This window comes from Rhinoderma darwinii, chromosome 1, assembly GCF_050947455.1.
Source record: "Rhinoderma darwinii isolate aRhiDar2 chromosome 1, aRhiDar2.hap1, whole genome shotgun sequence".
Classification (NCBI taxonomy): domain Eukaryota; kingdom Metazoa; phylum Chordata; class Amphibia; order Anura; family Rhinodermatidae; genus Rhinoderma; species Rhinoderma darwinii.
The window spans coordinates 324,406,859-324,425,362 of NC_134687.1; the positions used below are offsets into that span (position 1 = coordinate 324,406,859).

At 42.6% G+C, this 18,504-nt stretch overlaps 1 protein-coding gene across 1 annotated transcript in view; it reads right to left on the reverse strand.

Moving 5' to 3' along the window:
- Positions 1 to 16,726, reverse strand: part of TMOD1 (tropomodulin 1) — an 88,059-nt gene extending 71,333 nt beyond the window's left edge. Inside the window, exon 1 of the mRNA XM_075851544.1 lies at positions 16,645 to 16,726. The gene's annotated coding sequence lies outside the window, so the exon portion shown is untranslated. The remainder of the gene's footprint in view (positions 1 to 16,644) is intronic.
- Between the last annotated feature and the right edge of the window lie 1,778 nt (positions 16,727 to 18,504).

Sequence of the window (18,504 nt, forward strand, 5' to 3'; positions counted from 1 at the left end):
GCTCATATGTGAATTTGACTGTAAAGGTTTTATTGATGTGATCTGTAAACATTCTTTCTTCATTTCGAGAGCTGTATGACTTGTTATGCGATGACTGTCCTTTTTTTATATTTTGAGCATACGTACATTAATGACGTGAGAAGTTTCTAAAATCCCTAAAGATATAAAAAATGAACTCTATGACTCCTCTCTGCTATTATAATACTATATAAGGCTTGTGGTAATTATATGTTATAAGGAAAAGCAAATATCTAACTAATGTCCTGAAGGAGACTATATTAGATGAGTTTTGTTGCGGTTTGGACATCGTTTACACAGCAAAAAAAAAAAACGCTAAAAATATACAGGCACACATAAAATTTTCTATAATCAATACTTAACACTAAATACATAGTAAAAGAAATAAAGCTGCGGAAAACGGCAGCACTTCTGCAGCAATGTGCAAATTGAAAACACACTATTTGGTGCAGATTTCTGTGACTGGATTACCTGCGATTTTTGGAGATTCTGCTGCAGAAAATCGTGCCTGTGGGAATATAACCTTATGTTGGCTAGAGACTGGAGCACAGGTGGAAAAAAAAATTAAAAAAAATATGACAATGTTACTATTTGCAATTTGCATCCCAAGCAATTGCTTTGGCTTAAAACATATGCCCTTCTACGTGCAATAGGAGCTTTACCTGTGCAGGTTTTTTGTATTAAAGAGGACACTTTATAATTGTGAAATCTTATAACTTAATGTGGAACTATGAATCACAGAATACACACACATTATATATATATATATATATATATATATATACTACCGTTCAAAAGTTTGGGGTCACCCAGACAATTTTGTGTTTTCCATGAAAACTCACACTTATATTTATCAAATGAGTTGCAAAATGACTAGAAAATGTAGTCAAGACATTGACAAGGTTAGAAATAATGATTTTTATTTGAAATAATAATTTTCTCCTTCAAACTTTGCTTTCGTCAACGAATGCTCCATTTGCAGCAATTACAGCATTGCAGACCTTTGGCATTCTAGCTGTTAATTTGCTGAGGTAATCGGGAGAAATTTCACCCCATGCTTCCAGAAGGCCCTCCCACAAGTTGGATTGGCTTGATGGGCACTTCTTGCGTACCATACGGTCAAGCTGCTCGCACAACAGCTCTATGGGGTTGAGATCTGGGGACTGCACTGGCCACTCCATTACAGATAGAATACCAGCTGCCTGCTTCTTCCCTAAATAGTTCTTGCATAATTTGGAGGTGTGCTTTGGGTCATTGTCCTGTTGTAGGATGAAATTGGCTCCAATCAAGCGCTGTCCACAGGGTATGGCATGGCGTTGCAAAATGGAGTGATAGCCTTCCTTATTCAAAATCCCTTTTACCTTGTACAAATCTCCCACTTTACCAGCACCAAAGCAACCCCAGACCATCACATTACCTCCACCATGCTTGACAGATGGCGTCAGGCACTCTTCCAGCATCTTTTCAGTTGTTCTTTGTCTCAAAAATGTTCTTCTGTGTGATCCAAACACCTCAAACTTCGATTCGTCTGTCCATAACACTTTTTTCCAATCTTCCTCTGTCCAATGTCTGTGTGCTTTAGTCCATATTAATCTTTTCCTTTTATTAGCCAGTCTCAGATATGGCTTTTTCTTTGCCACTCTGCCCTGAAGGCCAGCATCCCGGAGTCGTCTCTTCACTGTAGACGTTGACACTGGCGTTTTGTGGGTACTATTTAATGAAGCTGCCAGTTGAGGACCTGTGAGGCGTCTATTTCTCAAACTAGAGACTCTAATGTACTTGTCTTGTTGCTCAGTTGTGCAGCGGGGCCTCCCACTTCTCTTTCTACCCTGGTTAGAGCCTGTTTGTGCTGTCCTCTGAAGGGAGTAGTACACACCGTTGTAGGAAATCTTCAGTTTCTTGGCAATTTCTCGCCTGGAATAGCCTTCATTTCTAAGAACAAGAATGGACTGTCGAGTTTCACATGAAAGCTCTCTTTTTCTAGCCATTTTGAGAGTTTAATCGAACCCACAAATGTAATGCTCCAGATTCTCAACTAGCTCAAAGGAAGGTCAGTTTTATAGCTCCTCTAAACAGCAAACATGTTTACAGCGGTGCTAACATAATTGCACAAGGGTTTTCAAGTGTTTTCTAATCATCCATTAGCCTTCTAACACAGTTAGAAAACACAATGTACCATTAGAACACTGGAGTGATGGTTGCTGGAAATGGGCCTCTATACACCTATGTAGATATTGCATTAAAAACCAGACGTTTGCAGCTAGAATAGTCATTTAGCACATTAACAATGTATAGTGTATTTCTGATTGATTTAATGTTATATTCATTGAAAAAAACTGGGCATTTCTTGCAAAAATAAGGAAATTTCTAAGTGACCCTAAACTTTTGAACGGTAGTGTATATATATTTGGGCATATGCCCTTATTGTTGCTTTTAATTTCATCCTATTAAAATTAAAGTTTAATGAAAGCACAGACATTAATACTAAAACTGAAAAGTATATCGAACTATTTTTTTTTTTTTAAAACTCCCGCAGTGTAGGTGAGAATATAACAAAGTTTGCCAGTTTTAGAAATGGTTATATAGTCTTATACTTTCCCTTCTTGTGTTTATTTCTAGGTCATCTGTCATATAAGGTGCTATTAGAGAAGTAGAGAGTACTGCAAGACCATGGTGCAGTACAGGGGCATTGTAGTTGCTAAATTTGTGCACTGTTCCAGCTGGCACATTTATACGGGCTATTCTCGCGATGAAACATTAATATGCAGCAGATACTGTTGTAGCAGTTAAAGAGGCTCGGTCACCAGATTTTCAAACCCCTATCTCCTATTGCAGCAGATCGGCGCTGCAATGTAGATAACAGTAACGTTTTGTTTTTTTTCAAAAACAAGCATTTTTGGCCAAGTTATGACCATTTTTATATTTATGCAAATGAGCCTTTCTTATGTACAACTGGGCGTGTTTAAAGTTATGTCCAACTGGGCGTGTATTGTGTGTGTACATCTGGGCGTTTTTACTTGTTTTACTAGCTGGGCGTTAGGAATGGGAGTGTATGATGCTGACGAATCAGCATCATCCACTTCTCTTCGTTACCACCCAGCTTCTGGCAGTTCACAGACACACAGCGTCCATGAACCCCTGAGGACGCTACATTCGTAGCGAAACATGTCGGGGGGGCTCTCTCTTCAATTTTAATACATGCTGGATACTAGGGTGTAGCAATCTGACAATTTAATTGTTAGGAGTCCATTGGTACAAACCACGCTCTCCGGACCCTGCCGGTCTATAGGATAAAGACGGCAAATACATGTGCTCACTGACACAATTATCAATGATTGCTGACCCGCTCCTCGCATAGAGAATTTTAAACATTTATGTTGGTCTGTCTGTCTGTCTGTCTGGTTTTTTGCTCAAATAGCATAATAAAGATTAGTTTATATAATTTAACAAGAACTGCAAGGTAGCACCGCTGTGTACGTACTATGTGGCCCTACTGTGGAGAAATTCTACAGTGAGCTTACCAGTACTATTATCAATAATACAAGGGCATTGTATTTTACTCACTCTGGGCATTCAGACCACTGGATCTTGTTGAGATTTTAACTAAAATTTGTTTTGGAGGATAATGGGTTAGTGTGGGACATACACATTTGTATAATCCACTGTACGGACTACTTTATGTTATATGTTGTTACCGTCTTTCCCCAATTGTTTTCCCTGTCTTAGATGGACGTGCGAGTCCCCACTACAGTTTTTGCGACCGGAGGAGTTAGCTGACTGTGATAAACCTCTCATGCTACATAAATATTGAGAGGAAAAATTTGCTCAGATATTGACCTGCGGTGCAAAATCTTATTCCGCAGCATGTCAATTGTATTTATGTAAACGCTGCTTATTTGTTGTGGGATTTCTCCATTGAATTCAATGGGGAGATAAATACTGCAACAAATAGCAGTTGTTGCGTTTTTGGTGGCAGGTTCGCAGCGATTCCGCCGCAAAAAACGCAACTCAGGAAAAAAACAAAACTCATACTTACACAGGAGTCTGTGTTCCTCCCTCCAGCATGGCCTCCTGGGATGATGTTTCATCCTATGTGACCGCTGCAGCCAATCACATGCTGTAGCAGCGGTCACAAGGGATGATGATCCCAGGAGGCCGGCATGGATGATGTCAAAGGGCTGGCCTCCTGGGATGACGCTTCATCCCATGTGACTGCCGCTGACCGCCGCTGCAGCCAATCACAGGCTGCATCAGTCTCCTGGGATAAAACGTCATCCTAGGAGGCCGGCCTGCTACCAGGCAGGCTAAGTCCTGCAGTTTTCCGCAGCGAAAAACTGCACCACAGTTTGGTGCGGTTTTTCTCCCGGAATTCCCTGCAGCGCACAGGGCGGATGCGCTGCATGCTATTACACAGCGTATCTGCACCGTGTGAACTCAGCCTTATACCCATGAGCAGGTATTGCTTAATGGCTCCACCACAACCTACCACACACACACACACACACAATCACATCCCAAACATACCTAAAGGTAATTTCCTGGACCGTAGCAGGGTTAAACACCCCAATTAAACTAAAGAAAATCATATCTCATCCACATAAATTTTAAACCCCACCTGGTCATCCTCTAGGAGACGCACTGGAAAAAGGGTGACCAATGTACAGGGTGGGCCATTTATATGGATACACCTAAATAAAATGGGAATGGTTGGTGATATTAACTTGATGTTTGTGGCACATTAGTATATGGGAGGGGGGAAACTTTTCAAGCTGGGTGTTGACCATGGCGGCCATTTTGAAGTCGGCCATTTTGTATCCAACTTTAGTTTTTTCAATGGGAAGAGGGTCATGTGACACATCAAACTTATCGAGAATTTCACAAGAAAAACAATGGTGTGCTTGGTTCTAACGTTACTTTATTCTTTCATTAGTTATTTACAAGTTTCTGACCACTTATAAAATGTGTTAAAAGTGCTGCCCATTGTGTTGGATTGTCAATGCAACCCTCTTCTCCCACTCTTCACACACTGATAGCAACACCGCAGAAGAAATGCCTCCCGATCTGACCCCTTAGACTTTTATCTTTGGGGTCATCTGAAGGCAATTGTCTATGCTGTGAAGATACGAGATGTGCAGCAACTGAAACTACGGATACTGGAAGCCTGTGCTAGCATTTCTTCTGCGGTGTTGCTATCAGTGTGTGAAGAGTGGAAGAATGAATTGAAAATCCAACACAATGGGCAGCACTTTGAACACATTTTATAAGTGGTCAGAAACTTGTAAATAACTCATGAAAGAATAAAGTAACGTTAAAACCAAGCACACCATTGTTTTTCTTGTGAAATTCTCGATAAGTTTGATGTGTCACATGACCCTCTTCCCATTGAAAAAACTAAAGTTGGATACAAAATGGCCAACTTCAAAATGGCCGCTATGGTCAACACCCAGCTTGAAAAGTTTCCCCCCTCCCATATACTAATGTGCCACAAACAGGAAGTTAATATCACCAACCATTCCCATTTTATTTAGGTGTATCCATATAAATGGCCCACCCTGTATATTAAGAGCTCCTTAAATCGAACATTGTATATCGGCCTCATATCCCTCTAAACCCAGGGGAGTGGCAATTCTAATTAACAAAAATGTTGGTTGTACAATATACGATACATACTGTGAACCTACATTATTTGGATGTCACATTAAATTCTCACAGGTATTCACTACTTAATAATTACGCTCCGAATCTGCCTAATCCAGACTTCTTCTCACACTTAGGCCTCATTTACACGAACGTAATATACGCGCGTGCTTTGCACGCATGTCGTACGCACCTATATTAGTCAATGGGGCAGTTTAGACGATGCGTGAATTGCGCTCAGCGCGTGTGCGCAGAAAAAAACTCACGACATGTTCTATAATCGTGCGTTTTTCGCGCACTCACGCACCCATTGAAGTCAATGGGTGCGTGAAAACCACGCATGCCGCACGGAAGCACTTCCGTGCGAACTGCGTGATTCGCGCAAGAGCTGTCAAACTCCTGAATGTAAACAGAAAAGCACCACGTGCTTTTCTGTTTACAAACATCCAAACGGAGTGTCAAATTCGAGATGAGCGCACCGAACTTCACCGGGTTCGGCCAAACTCGTTTTGACCGAAACCGGTAAAAAATGTTCGGGTACGCGACGTCAGGAGACAGTCACTGTCCACGGTGCTGAAAGCGTTAAACTGGTTCAGCACCATGGACAGTGACTTCCGCTCCGAAAATCCATGAACCTGTAAAAAAAAAAAGACGTTCTGACTTACCGATAACTCCGGTCCGACCTCCCGGGATGACAGTTAAGTCCAAGTGACAGCTGCAGCCAATCACAGGCCAAGCACAGGCTGCAGCCAATCACAGGCTGCAGCGGTCTCATGGACTGCGGCGTCATCCTGGGAGGTGGGGCCGGATGACAAGAGAGGGACGCGTCACCAAGGCAACGGCCGGGAGCCCGGACTGGGGGAAGCAGGAAGTTCTTGGTAAGTATGAAAGTCTTTTTTTATTCACAGGTTGGTGTATATTGTGTTCGGCATTCACTGTCGAGGGTGCTGAAAGAGTTACTGCCGATCAGTTAACTCTTTCAGCACCTTGGACAGTGACGGACGTCGACTAGCCTCATCTCTATGATGGCGGCTGCGCGAAAATCACGCAGCCGCGCATCATACACGGATGACACACGGAGCTGCCAAGTGCCTTTTGCGCGCGCAAAACGCAGCGTTTTTTGCGCGCGCAAAACGCACACGCTCGTGTAAATGAGGCCTTAGGCTGGATTCACAAGAGCGTGCCGTTTTTGCGCAGGCAAAAAACGCGGCATTTTGCCTGCGCAAAGGGCACTTAACAGCTCCGTGGGGCATCAGCATATGATGCGCGGCTGCGTGCTTTTCGCGCAGCCGCCATCATTATGACACTCCATTTTGATGTTTGTAAACAGAAAAGCACGTGGTGACATGCGTGGTTTTCACGCACCCTTTGACTTCAATGGGTGCGTGATGCGCGAAAAACGCCCAAAGAACGGACATGTCGTGACTTATTTTCAGCGGACTCACGCTGAGTAAAAATCACGGACATGTCTGCACGACCCCATAGACTAATATAGGTCCGTGCAACGCGCGTGAAAATCACGCGCGTTGCACGGACGTATTTCCCGTTCATCTGAATAAGGCCTTATACCAGTTCCCCCTCATGAAACCGCTGACCACGGTAATATGGGGAGATTATAATACAGCGATGGACACCTCTCTTGACAGATCGCAACTCTCTACGGTTGATACACCCACCTCTAAAATCCTGGCTACTATGTTAACCCACCTGCAGCTTTGCAACCCTTGGAGACTCAATAACCCAGACACTCGAGATTACACATTTTATTCCATGGTCCACAACTCCCACTCAAGAATAGACAATTTTCTCATCTCCTCTACACTTTTTCCCGACACCTCCCAAACAACAAATCGCCAGGCCCAGACAGTTTATCAGGAGAATATTATAAAATGCTCAAACCTCACATCATACTCACACTAACATCCCTATTTAATTCAATTTACATATACAACGTGCATGTCCCCAACTTTCACAAATCCCAAACAATTCTAATCCCAAAACCAGCAAAAGACTTAACCTTAAATCAATCTTATAGACCCATATCCCTTCTTAATCAGGACTACAAAATACTCGCCAAAATCCTATCGAATCGGCTGCAGCAAATCCTTCCCTCTATCCTCACTTCCTCGCAACTAGGATTCTTACAAAACTGCCATTCCTCCGAAGGTATCCATTTGGCAATAGCAGCCACAATGGCGGCTCAATCCCGCTCCGCCCCTCAGACCATGTTACATGTTGACGCTGAGAAGGAATTCCATAAAGTTTCCTGGCCAATTCCTAATACATCTCTCAGCTTCAGACATTTTAGATCTACTTTCACCAATTTTATACAATTGATACAAGTGGATGCCCACTCAACCTTCACAATAAACGAACACAAGCCCTATAAAACTCCACAGAGGAACACGCCAAGGTTGTCCCCTCTCCCCACTCGTCTTTAACTTGTCCCTAGAGCCTCTATTACGAATGATACACTCTGATACTACCATTCAAGGCATTAAGGTCCACTCCCAAGAAATATGTATCTTGGCTTTTGCCGATGATGTCCTTCTATTTTTATCAAATCTCAGACAAACACTCCAATCCGCCCTGTCACTCATCGAAATATATGGCCCACAATCAGGTTTCACCATTAACCTAGATAAATCAGAAGCCCTACTCCTCAAAAGGTCCTTCCCCTCCCTCCTGGGCCACCGGACTAGAACACAAGTGGACACGAAGCCACATCAACTATTTAGGGACGACTATCATGAAAAACCCATGTAAAATGTATAAAGAAAACATAAACACACATTAAAACAAATGATATATACCTGGCAGTCCTCTACTCTCTCGTTTTCTGGTAGAGCCAATCTTCTGAAATCAGTAGCTTTACCCAAACTGCTATACTTATACAATCTACCTCAAACCTAGAGACGAGAGTATTATTAATGCCTTGTATAGAAATTTTATTTGTAACAATGCCTGCCCCAGAATAGCCATGCGAGTCTCGCAACAGACCAAATTTGACAGAGGTCTCAACTTTCTAAACATACGCAACTACAAGCCCGCGGCCCTCCTTAGAATAATCGCGGACTGGGCCCACAACACGTCACATTACTTGGACCCCTCCCCTGAGGGCCAATTTGCTAAATCCTACTATCTCTTATACATCCTACATGCTCCCACTGAAATGCTACCATAGGAGGTGCGCTCAACCCCCTCCTTTACACTACCATTAAGGCATGGCACACCATACATAAACAGGCCAACCTAGACCCACATGCCGCATTGCTATTGCCACTACTGGGCAATCCTGATTTCCAAAATGAACATCCTGCAATAATATTTGGTCAGTGGGAGAGGAGTGTGTGTGAGGTATCTATCCGATTTCTTGTCGGCAGATGCCTCCTGCTCATTGACATTTCCAGAATTCCAGGACAAATTTCACTTCTCCCAATCCTTATTCTCTTTTCTGCAGGCCTTTAGTTACGTGAGGACAATTATAAACCGAATCCCTCCTAACTCCCCCCAAGATCTTGTAACCAACTTACTTCTCATATCAAAAAACATTTGTGGGAAAACATCACTGTATTATCATTTTCTATGGTCACCTATTGACTATGTCAATCCCCCGAGTGGGGCGCACTCTTGGTTGCAACACTTTCCAGACCTAATCATCATGGTTAGTCTCTATTTAGCCTCGAGAATTCTATTAGTCTATGAAGAGCTACCTTATGGGTAGAGTCCCCTCCTCAGCATACACAAAATGTGCAACATTAAATGCTGGTCTTTACAATTGCTTCTGGAGTTGTCCTTGTATATAGCGGTTCTGGAAACGTGTTGAAACCATTGCTATCACACATTTTGCTAACTTTGTTCCACTGGCCCCTACCTGGACCGTTCTTGGTATGTTAGATCCTAGCGCTCCTTCGTGCTCCCCCAAATCAAAGAAATTGCTTTTTATCATCTCGAGCGTAAGGCTATTTTACAGGAATGGCTCTCGCCACATCCCCCATCCTTAAAACTGTAACTACAAAAACTTCATATATATTACCTAGCTTCTCAATTGGTGATTGCACGTTGGTGGATAGATATAGATCTGAGTAATGCAGTCACTGCACTGGCAGGGTCAGGTATTCAATGCAGATTCTAGCTTTATATCTTTTTCCGAACTTAAGGATCAATTTAACCCCTTCCCGACATCTGCCGTATACATACAGCGCACGCCGGGTGGGGGAATATGGAGCGGGCTCACGGGCTGAGACCACTCCATGTGTTTTACAGCCGACATTTCCGGGTAACGAGCGCGTTCCCGCTTGTTTAACCCATTAAATGCCGCGTTCAATAGCGAACGCGGCATTTAAATTACAAAAAACAGGGGGGCGACCCAACGGGGGGAGCCGTTGGTTGGCACGGCTGCCTGGGGGCCTGACGAAGTCCCCCAGGTCCGCCATCTTTGTTCTCCTATGAAGCCCTGCCTCCGGCAGGGCTTCATAGGAGAGTGTCAGGATCGCGATATAATGCAATACATTAGTATTGCAGTATATCGTGCAAGCGATCTAACGCTGGTTAAAGTCCCCTAGAGGGACAAGTAAAAAAAGTAAAAAACAGTAAAATAAAGTTTTTTTAACAAAGAAAAAAAAAAGAAAAAAATGAAAAGCTCAAAAAAATGTTTTTCCCCCTCAAGCACAATGTAAAAAAAATAAAAAGCTAACTGGTATAAACGCGTCCGTAAAAGTCGGAACTATTACAATATGTCATTATTTAGTCCGCACGGTGATCGCCGTAACAAATAAAAAAATAAGAACATCAGAATTGCTGTTTTTTGGTCTCTTCTTCTCGCACAAAAAATTAAAAAGATAAGCCCTCACACGGCTAAATTGACAGAAAAATAAAAAACGCTATGGCTCTCAGAATGTGACGACAAAACTCAAATTTTATTTTTAACAATCAGTTTTTTCCTTGTAAAAGTAGTAAAACAAAGAAACCTATATAAATTTGGTATCGCTGTAATCGTAGTGACCCGCAGAATAAAGTCAACATGCCGTTTTTACCGTACGGTGAATGCCGTAAAAACAAAACCACCCAAAAGGTTGAGGAATCACAGTTTTTTTCCTATTCAACCCCACATATATTTTTTTTCTCGTTTCCCACTAAATTATATGGTTCAAAAAATGCTGCTGTGAAAATCTACAACTCGTCCCGCAAAAAACAAGCCATCATACGGCAATATTGATCGAAAAATAAAAGAGTTATGGCTTTTGGAAGGTGGGGAGGAAAAACAAAAGTGAAAATCCGAAAAATGGCTGCGGAGGGAAGGGGTTAACATTTCAGGGAAAGTTTTTTTTCATTATCTCCAACTACGGCATGCCTGGTGTGCCCAATTTGGCTCTATGTCACCTCAGGTGGGTTTCTCTAGGCTAGAGGACCTTCTTGGTGCACCAGATCTCTCAAAGGTCCTCACACAATTGTACACCCTCATGACAACCCTGGGTACTAGACCCTTTGATAAGGCGTATCTGCAATTGAGGGGGGGGGATGTCCCCAACTTGACAGAGGAGGACTGGCGGGAGGTGGAATCCTCCTTTTTTGATTCGGTGGTAAGTGCACGGGACTTTCTAATACAGTCTCGGTTTTTGCATAGGATTTATTACACGCCAGTTAGGCTTCAGAGGATCGGAGCATTGGCTTCGGATAGTTGTTTTCGCTGCCAGTCGGAGGTCGGTACCTTTACACATTGTGTATGGATGTGTCCCAGAGTTGTCCCCTTTTGGTCGGAGGTAGTGGAATTTCTACATACCCATTATGAGTTACCGCGACTTCTTAACCCTCAGATGTGCCTCTTGGGCATTATGAATGAAGTTACACAAAACCACTATGATAAGATATTCTTTCGCATTGTTCTTTTTTGTGCCCGGAAGATTATAATTATGGCTGGGAAGAGCACAGAAAGTCTGAGTTTAATACACTGGTAGCAACAGGTGAATAAATATATACCTATGTATAAAAAGCTATACCTTAGCAGAAAATGTCCGGGTAAATTTGGGAAAATTTGGTCCAGGTGGTTAGAGACTCTAGAAACTGCGGTTTAATTGTCACTTGAGAGTGGCACGGATGGGGGGGGGGGGGTTTAGAGCACAAGGATGACTGTGAGTGAATGTTAGTTTGATTCAGTCAGGCTTTCGGAGATGATAATTTTGCATATCCTGTCAATGTCATACAATGCATCTGCTCCGGATTGACATTTCTATATGGTACTAATGCCTTTCTGAATGTCTTTTGTTTTGTATTGATTGTATGTTGGTACGTGTTTTGTACAGCAAACGTTTTGAAACTAAAGCCTTTTTTAGAAAAAAATATGATTTGCCTTGTGGGAACCATTTATTGATATATTGCCGCCACACATAAAACAAAAACACATGTTTTCAATATACCACATGGTATCTTGAACAAACAATCACAGGAGTCTCACCAATTATGTGAAGAACTTTGGTCGTGCTGATCACACCCAAGTATTAAATCTTTTTTTTCTCACTCATTCGAGCAAAATTTACTCAGTACCTTATGACTCGGACATCCTCATCTTGAGGGCTTATTCAGACGAACGTAAAATACGTCCGTGCAACGCGCATGATTTTCACGCGCCTCACACGGACCTATGGGGCCGTGCAGACAGTCAGTGATTTTCACGCAGCGTGTGTCCGCTGCGTAAAACTCACGACATGTCATATATCTGTGCGTTTTTCGCGCATCACGCACCCATTGAAGTCAATGGGTGCGTGAAAATTACGCGCAGCACACGGAAGCACTTCATTGTGACGCGCGTGATTAGCGCAAGAGCAGTAAAAAGTATGAATGAAAACAGAAAAGCACCACGTGCTTTTCAGTTTACGAACATACAGAGTATCATAATGATAGTGGCTGAGCGAAAATCACACAGCCGCACATCATATGGTGATAAAACACAGAGCTGTTAAGTGCCTTTTGCCTCAACGCCGCGTTTTTTGCGCGCACAAAACGCACACGGTCGTGTGAATCCGGCCTGATTCTGAATATCTCCCCCCCACCACCACATGCTTGACTAATTGCTGATCTTGGTTTTCTCTCATTGAAGCTGCTTTTGATTAAAATTATATCTTGCATAAATCTTAATGATGTTATACTAAGGGTATGTGCACACACACTAATTACGTCCGTAATTGACGGACGTATTTCGGCCGCAAGTCCCGGACCGAACACAGTGCAGGGAGCCGGGCTCCTAGCATCATAGTTATGTACGATGCTAGGAGTCCCTGCCTCTCTGCAGGATAACTGTCCCGTACTGTAATCATGTTTTCAGTACGGGACAGTAGTTCCACGGAGAGGCAGGGACTCCTAGCATCGTACATAAGTATGATGCTAGGAGCCCGGCTCCCTGCACTGTGTTCGGTCCGGGACTTGCGGCCGAAATACGTCCGTCAATTACGGACGTAATTAGTGTGTGTGCACATACCCTAACGTGGTTTGAAACGACTTCTCTTGCGGATAACTCCATTGTATTGTTGTGTTCTGTATATTGCGTTGGAACCATCTGTATCTGTCAAGCCTGTATAATTGTATGACCTGATTTCCTGTTTACCACCCCCACTTTTCCCCCCTTGTTGTATTGAAGAATTGACAAAGTTATGAAAATCTTTAATAAGAACTGTTTTTTTAAAAAAAAAAATAGTTCAGACTTTTACAAATACGAAGATACCAATTATGCTTTTTTTTTATGCTTTTTTTTTTTTTTACATGGGAAAAATGTGAGAAGGGCTTTCATTATGAACTTGCACAATATACTGCAATACTTACCGTATGTATCACAGTATATTGTGTTCTTAACCGGCTCCTATTAAGGCTATGTTCACACTGAGTTTTTTGACAAGTTTTTTTACGCAGAAACCGTGCTGCAAAACTCGTCAAAAACGGCCCCAGAATGCCTCCCATTGATTTCAATGGGAGGCGGAGGCGTCTTTTTCCCGCGAGCGGTAAAACCGTCTCGCGGGAGAAAGAAGGGACATGCCCTATCTTCGGGCGTTTACGCCTCTGACCTCCCATTGTCATCAATTGGAGGCAGAGAAAGCATATTTTGCAGTGTTTTATGCCCGCGACGCTCAATGGCCGCATTGAAAGCAATGGGCAGATGTTTGTAGGCGTATTAGGGGCGTTTTTTCAGGCGTAATTCGAGGCGTAAAATGCCCGAATTAAGTCTGAAACCACTGCGTGTGAACATACCCTAAAGGTACACAGCATATCCGACGTGGCGGCCGCAGGGAATTCCAGCCCAAAAAAACGCACCAAATTGTGGTGAAGTTTTTCGGCCAGAATGTCCGCTGCGGAAATCTTACACTGAAAAAAAAAATGGATATACTTACCTTGGCGTCCTGACGTTTTGCAGCCCTGGGATAATGTTTCATCCCATGTGACCGCTGTAGCCTGTGATTGGCTGCGGCGGTCAGATAGTATGAAACGTCGTCCCAGGAGGCTGTCCTGGACTAAGACGCACAGAATTCTGGGTATGTATAAGGCCTTATTCACACGAACGTGTTTAACGTCCGTGATACGCGCGTGAAAATCACGCGTGTCGCACGGACCTATGTTAGTCAATGGGGCCGTTCAGACAGTCCGGTATTTTCACGCAGCGGACACGCTGTGTAAAACTCACGACATGTCCTATACTTGGCAATTTTTCGCGCATCACGCACCCATTGAAGTCAATGGGTGCGTGAAAATCGCGCACGGCACACGGAAGCACTTCGGTGTGTGACGCGCGTGATTCGCGCAACTGTAGATAAAGAAATGAAGGAAAAAATAAAAGCACTTAATTTATTTTTCTAAACATCAAAACCGCTTGTCATAAGGATGGCATATGCGTGAAAATCACGCAGCCACGCGCCATTCACTGATGACACACGGAACTGCAACGAGCGCAAAATGCTGCATTTTTTTCGCACGCAAAACGCACACGTCCGTGTCGAATAAGGCCTTGTTTTTTTCTGAGTTGCGATTTTTGCGGTGGAATTGCAGCTTTTTCGCCGCAAAAATCGCAACATCTGCTATTTGTTGCGGGTTTTACCTCCCCATTGAATTCAATCGGGAAAACCCGCAACAAAAAAAGCAGCGATTACTCAAAATACAATTGACATATCCGGTGGATAAAAAAACGCAACGCGGGTCAATTTCTGAGCGTTTCTTTTGTTTAAGAAATCTGTCCTGGTGACAGCTAAATCAGTTATGTATGTGAACCGCGTTTGTGAACTTCAAGGGTCATATTTAAGGCTTTGTACAGCACCAGCACCTTAAATACAAAAATGACAAAGAGATTTAACCCCTGTTTATTTTATAACAGGGAAGCAGATGCATTCTTATCACATTATAGAGTAATTTCATAAAATATTGTATCATTATATCCAGCTTCTCAGATATCAGCAAGACTTTCCTGTACTAAAGCACCGAGATTGTGTGTGCGCCAGTAAACGCAGTGATATTAATGGAAAATACTTGTCATCGCGGCATCTACATGCTAGCGTCAATAAGAATGACTAGATCCTTCAGTGAATTTAGTGTTGAAAGGTCATTTACGAAACCAGACAATTCACAGCTGGAGAAATGTATTTCTAACCTTATAAATTATGTCTAAAACGATTGTCCAAGGTCCACTAAATCTATAGTAGAAAGCTTATAAAAGTACAGCTATAAGGTTGGAGATCCAATAGTATGTAAGACAATTATGTGAGACAAAGCAGTGATCACAAGGGCAGAGATTTTTTGGGGATTCCCTGTCAGTAATCCTTTGAAGAACACAACAGACAGGAACACCACAAACCTATTGGATAGGCTGATAACAGGGAACAATAGATATCAGCCAGCTGTACAGCAACCATAGGTAACATAAACAACAAAATACACAAAATACATAATGTTTCCTATTGGGTTGTTGTATTATTTTGCATGTGTGACTTATTTAAAGGGAACCTGTCAGTAATTCTGAGGCATCAAAACTGCTGACAAGTTCCCTTTAAGGCTGAGTTCATACGTTGCAGATTTTTCGCAGATTTTGACGCAGATCTCAACCTTTTGCATTGCAAAGTGTAAAATCTGCGTAAAATCCACGACGTGTGAACTCAGCCTAAAAGAGATTTAGGTGCACTGTGGAGGAAAGCCCTTTAATGCCATAACCTCTAAATGGTTTTGCATAATTTTCATTCAATTACATCATCTAGAGAGCATGCCTTGAACCCCAAATATTTACATGAAACAGAAAAATATAGGAAAAAGATGAAGGTTTAATAAGCGTATTATTAAACTATATCCGATAAATAAATAATAACAATTGTAGAGCCATGAATTCATCCTATATTGGATAATACAAATAATAATGTGTCCTATTCATTTCTATGCCAAAGTAGTCTTCATCATTTCCGTCAATATCATTTCTTTGACATCATCTGCAGTGCTCTGGGACCTTGTACCAAACATCACCTTTCATGGTTTTGCTCCCATGATAGATCTTTACGTCTCTATACGTAAAAATGGCGCAATATTACCAATATATCACTTTCACTTGCCATATTCCCATAGTTGCTCCATTGTCTGCGGCAGGTTGATGGAGTAACCTTATTGTATTTTCTGAGCAGTAAATGAAGGAATACAAAGATAATACATACAATTGTGCTTTACTGATACCCGGGTGCCCAGTGTGGCGCAGAATGCCAGCTGCTGGTATTAGAATGACTGTATTGGCCAGTAACACAGAATTAGGAATAGTGATGAGGGCAGAAATATGTCCCCAGAAGCCTGGGACAAGTGTGCATTGTCTCCATCCCTATGGATCACTGTCTTATGCTATTTATAGAGGGAATTCGTGCAGTCCCCCCTTTGGTGACAACGAATATTTTGCCCAGATATGGTCCTGGCTCGGCACGGAGCAGGGAATGCAGCTTACAATACACAACATTGGTTTTTAAGTAGAGAAACTTTTCTTACCCGGTATCTGCGCTGAGGAGAGGGAGCAGGCAGGGCTGCACTTGTCCTTGACAGAGCCTTGTGAGAAGCTGCTGCCCGGGTGAGGTACAGGCAGAGGACTCTGTAGCTGCGGGATGTTGAGCCAGGCTTCTGAGGGCACTGCCGCTGTCACTCACGTGACGTCACTTGGCGGGCTCCTGTGCACTTCGCGGAAAGCTGCTGTGGGCGGCTTCTCTCAGGTGATTCAATGTGGAGCCGCAGCATCCCAGGCTGCTCTTTATTATTTATAAGTCTATTTTCAGGCAGTGAGTTACATATTTACATGAATACTTTGTATATATTCATAAGGGGTATTTATTTGTGACGTATTGCGCCTCTACCTGTGTGGAGAAGGGAGCGCGTTGCTCGTAGTAGCCAAAACCAATGACTGAAAATCATGACAAAATCTGACTGACTCATGGCTGACTGCAGTCATATACTATCCAACATTGTGACTTTAGATCAAATACAGACAGTATTGCATGGTGTCTCGTGCAATAACTTCTATACATGCCCCCCTTATGGCGTACCTTATAGTACTATCATTCACTCTTTAAATAAACATACCATTGCCGTGAAGCGCTAGACAGTTGTCTAAATAATACTACCCGTTCAATTCGGCTAGGCGTACACGGCGATTTTGGTTGCGCAGTCAAAGATCGCTGCGTTTCCCTGCCTGCATCGTAAACTATGAAAGTCAATGTGGCTACGATGTGACCCATGACTTGCTGCGACGCGACAGTCGCAAGAAATCGGAACCTGCTGGATTATTTGCGACTGTCTTGTCCCATTAGCATCAACCTGTGGGTCGCAATGCGGCCACGATGACGTTCATTACCGTGTCGCGGCTAAAGTCGTCGTGTAGCCCTAGGCTAATGTAGCTACAAGTGTGTTATTGGGAATGCAAGCTCCAGGTACCCGGGCTATGAGGCCAATTGCGCCCCCTTCAGTGATGTGCCCTGATTTCATAACATCCTCCTGCGATATATGACATGCACACTTTTTCATGTCTATTTTTCTTTCAATTATATTGATTACATTATCAATAACGAATAGTGAAAGAAACGCTGGGCAGATTTACTTATACTGGTCAGTCTATTACGCTGGTGTAGCATGCACCATTTTCCTCAACATGACGCATGTCCTGTTTATAAATATGCTGCAAGTAAGGGCAGATTCAGCAAATAAAGGTTATTCATTGTACAATGAAAAGTTCTACCACCACATCTAAGTTCATGAACATAAATGTGATCGATAACATCTGGATCCGACAAGCTGTCAGCCAAGCCGTCTGTCCTGCTGACCTGAAGGATTCGGCTAAGACGGCAAGATACAGCTTCTATGTACACAGGATACATAGAAGCTTTATCTCCAAAATTATTATTATTATTTTATTTTTAATAAAAAACTATTTAAAAGTTGCTTATAATCACATAATACATTGTTGTATTAAAAAAAAATGTAGTTCAAAGGTGTACATAGCCTTTAACTCCTTAGTGACCAGCCTATTTTAGGCCTTAAAGGACGAGTGTCGTGAAAAATTTTTTTTTTATATCAATTTGCTTTTAGTGTTTTATTTTAAAAAAAAATATTTATTTGTGTGTTTGTGTTTTCCTTTTTTTTATTTTTTCACTTTTTCTTGTCCATGGGGGCTGCCATTTTTTTTTTCCATCTCTGTATGTGTCGATTAACGACACATACAGACATGGAATACGGCACATACAGTCCCATAGTGAATGCAAACGGGACCCGTTACATCCACTATGCTGTACGCCGTCTGTGTGGGAACGGTGCATGCGCCGCTCCCACACAGTCCAAATTGAAGGTCTTCGGCCGAGCGAC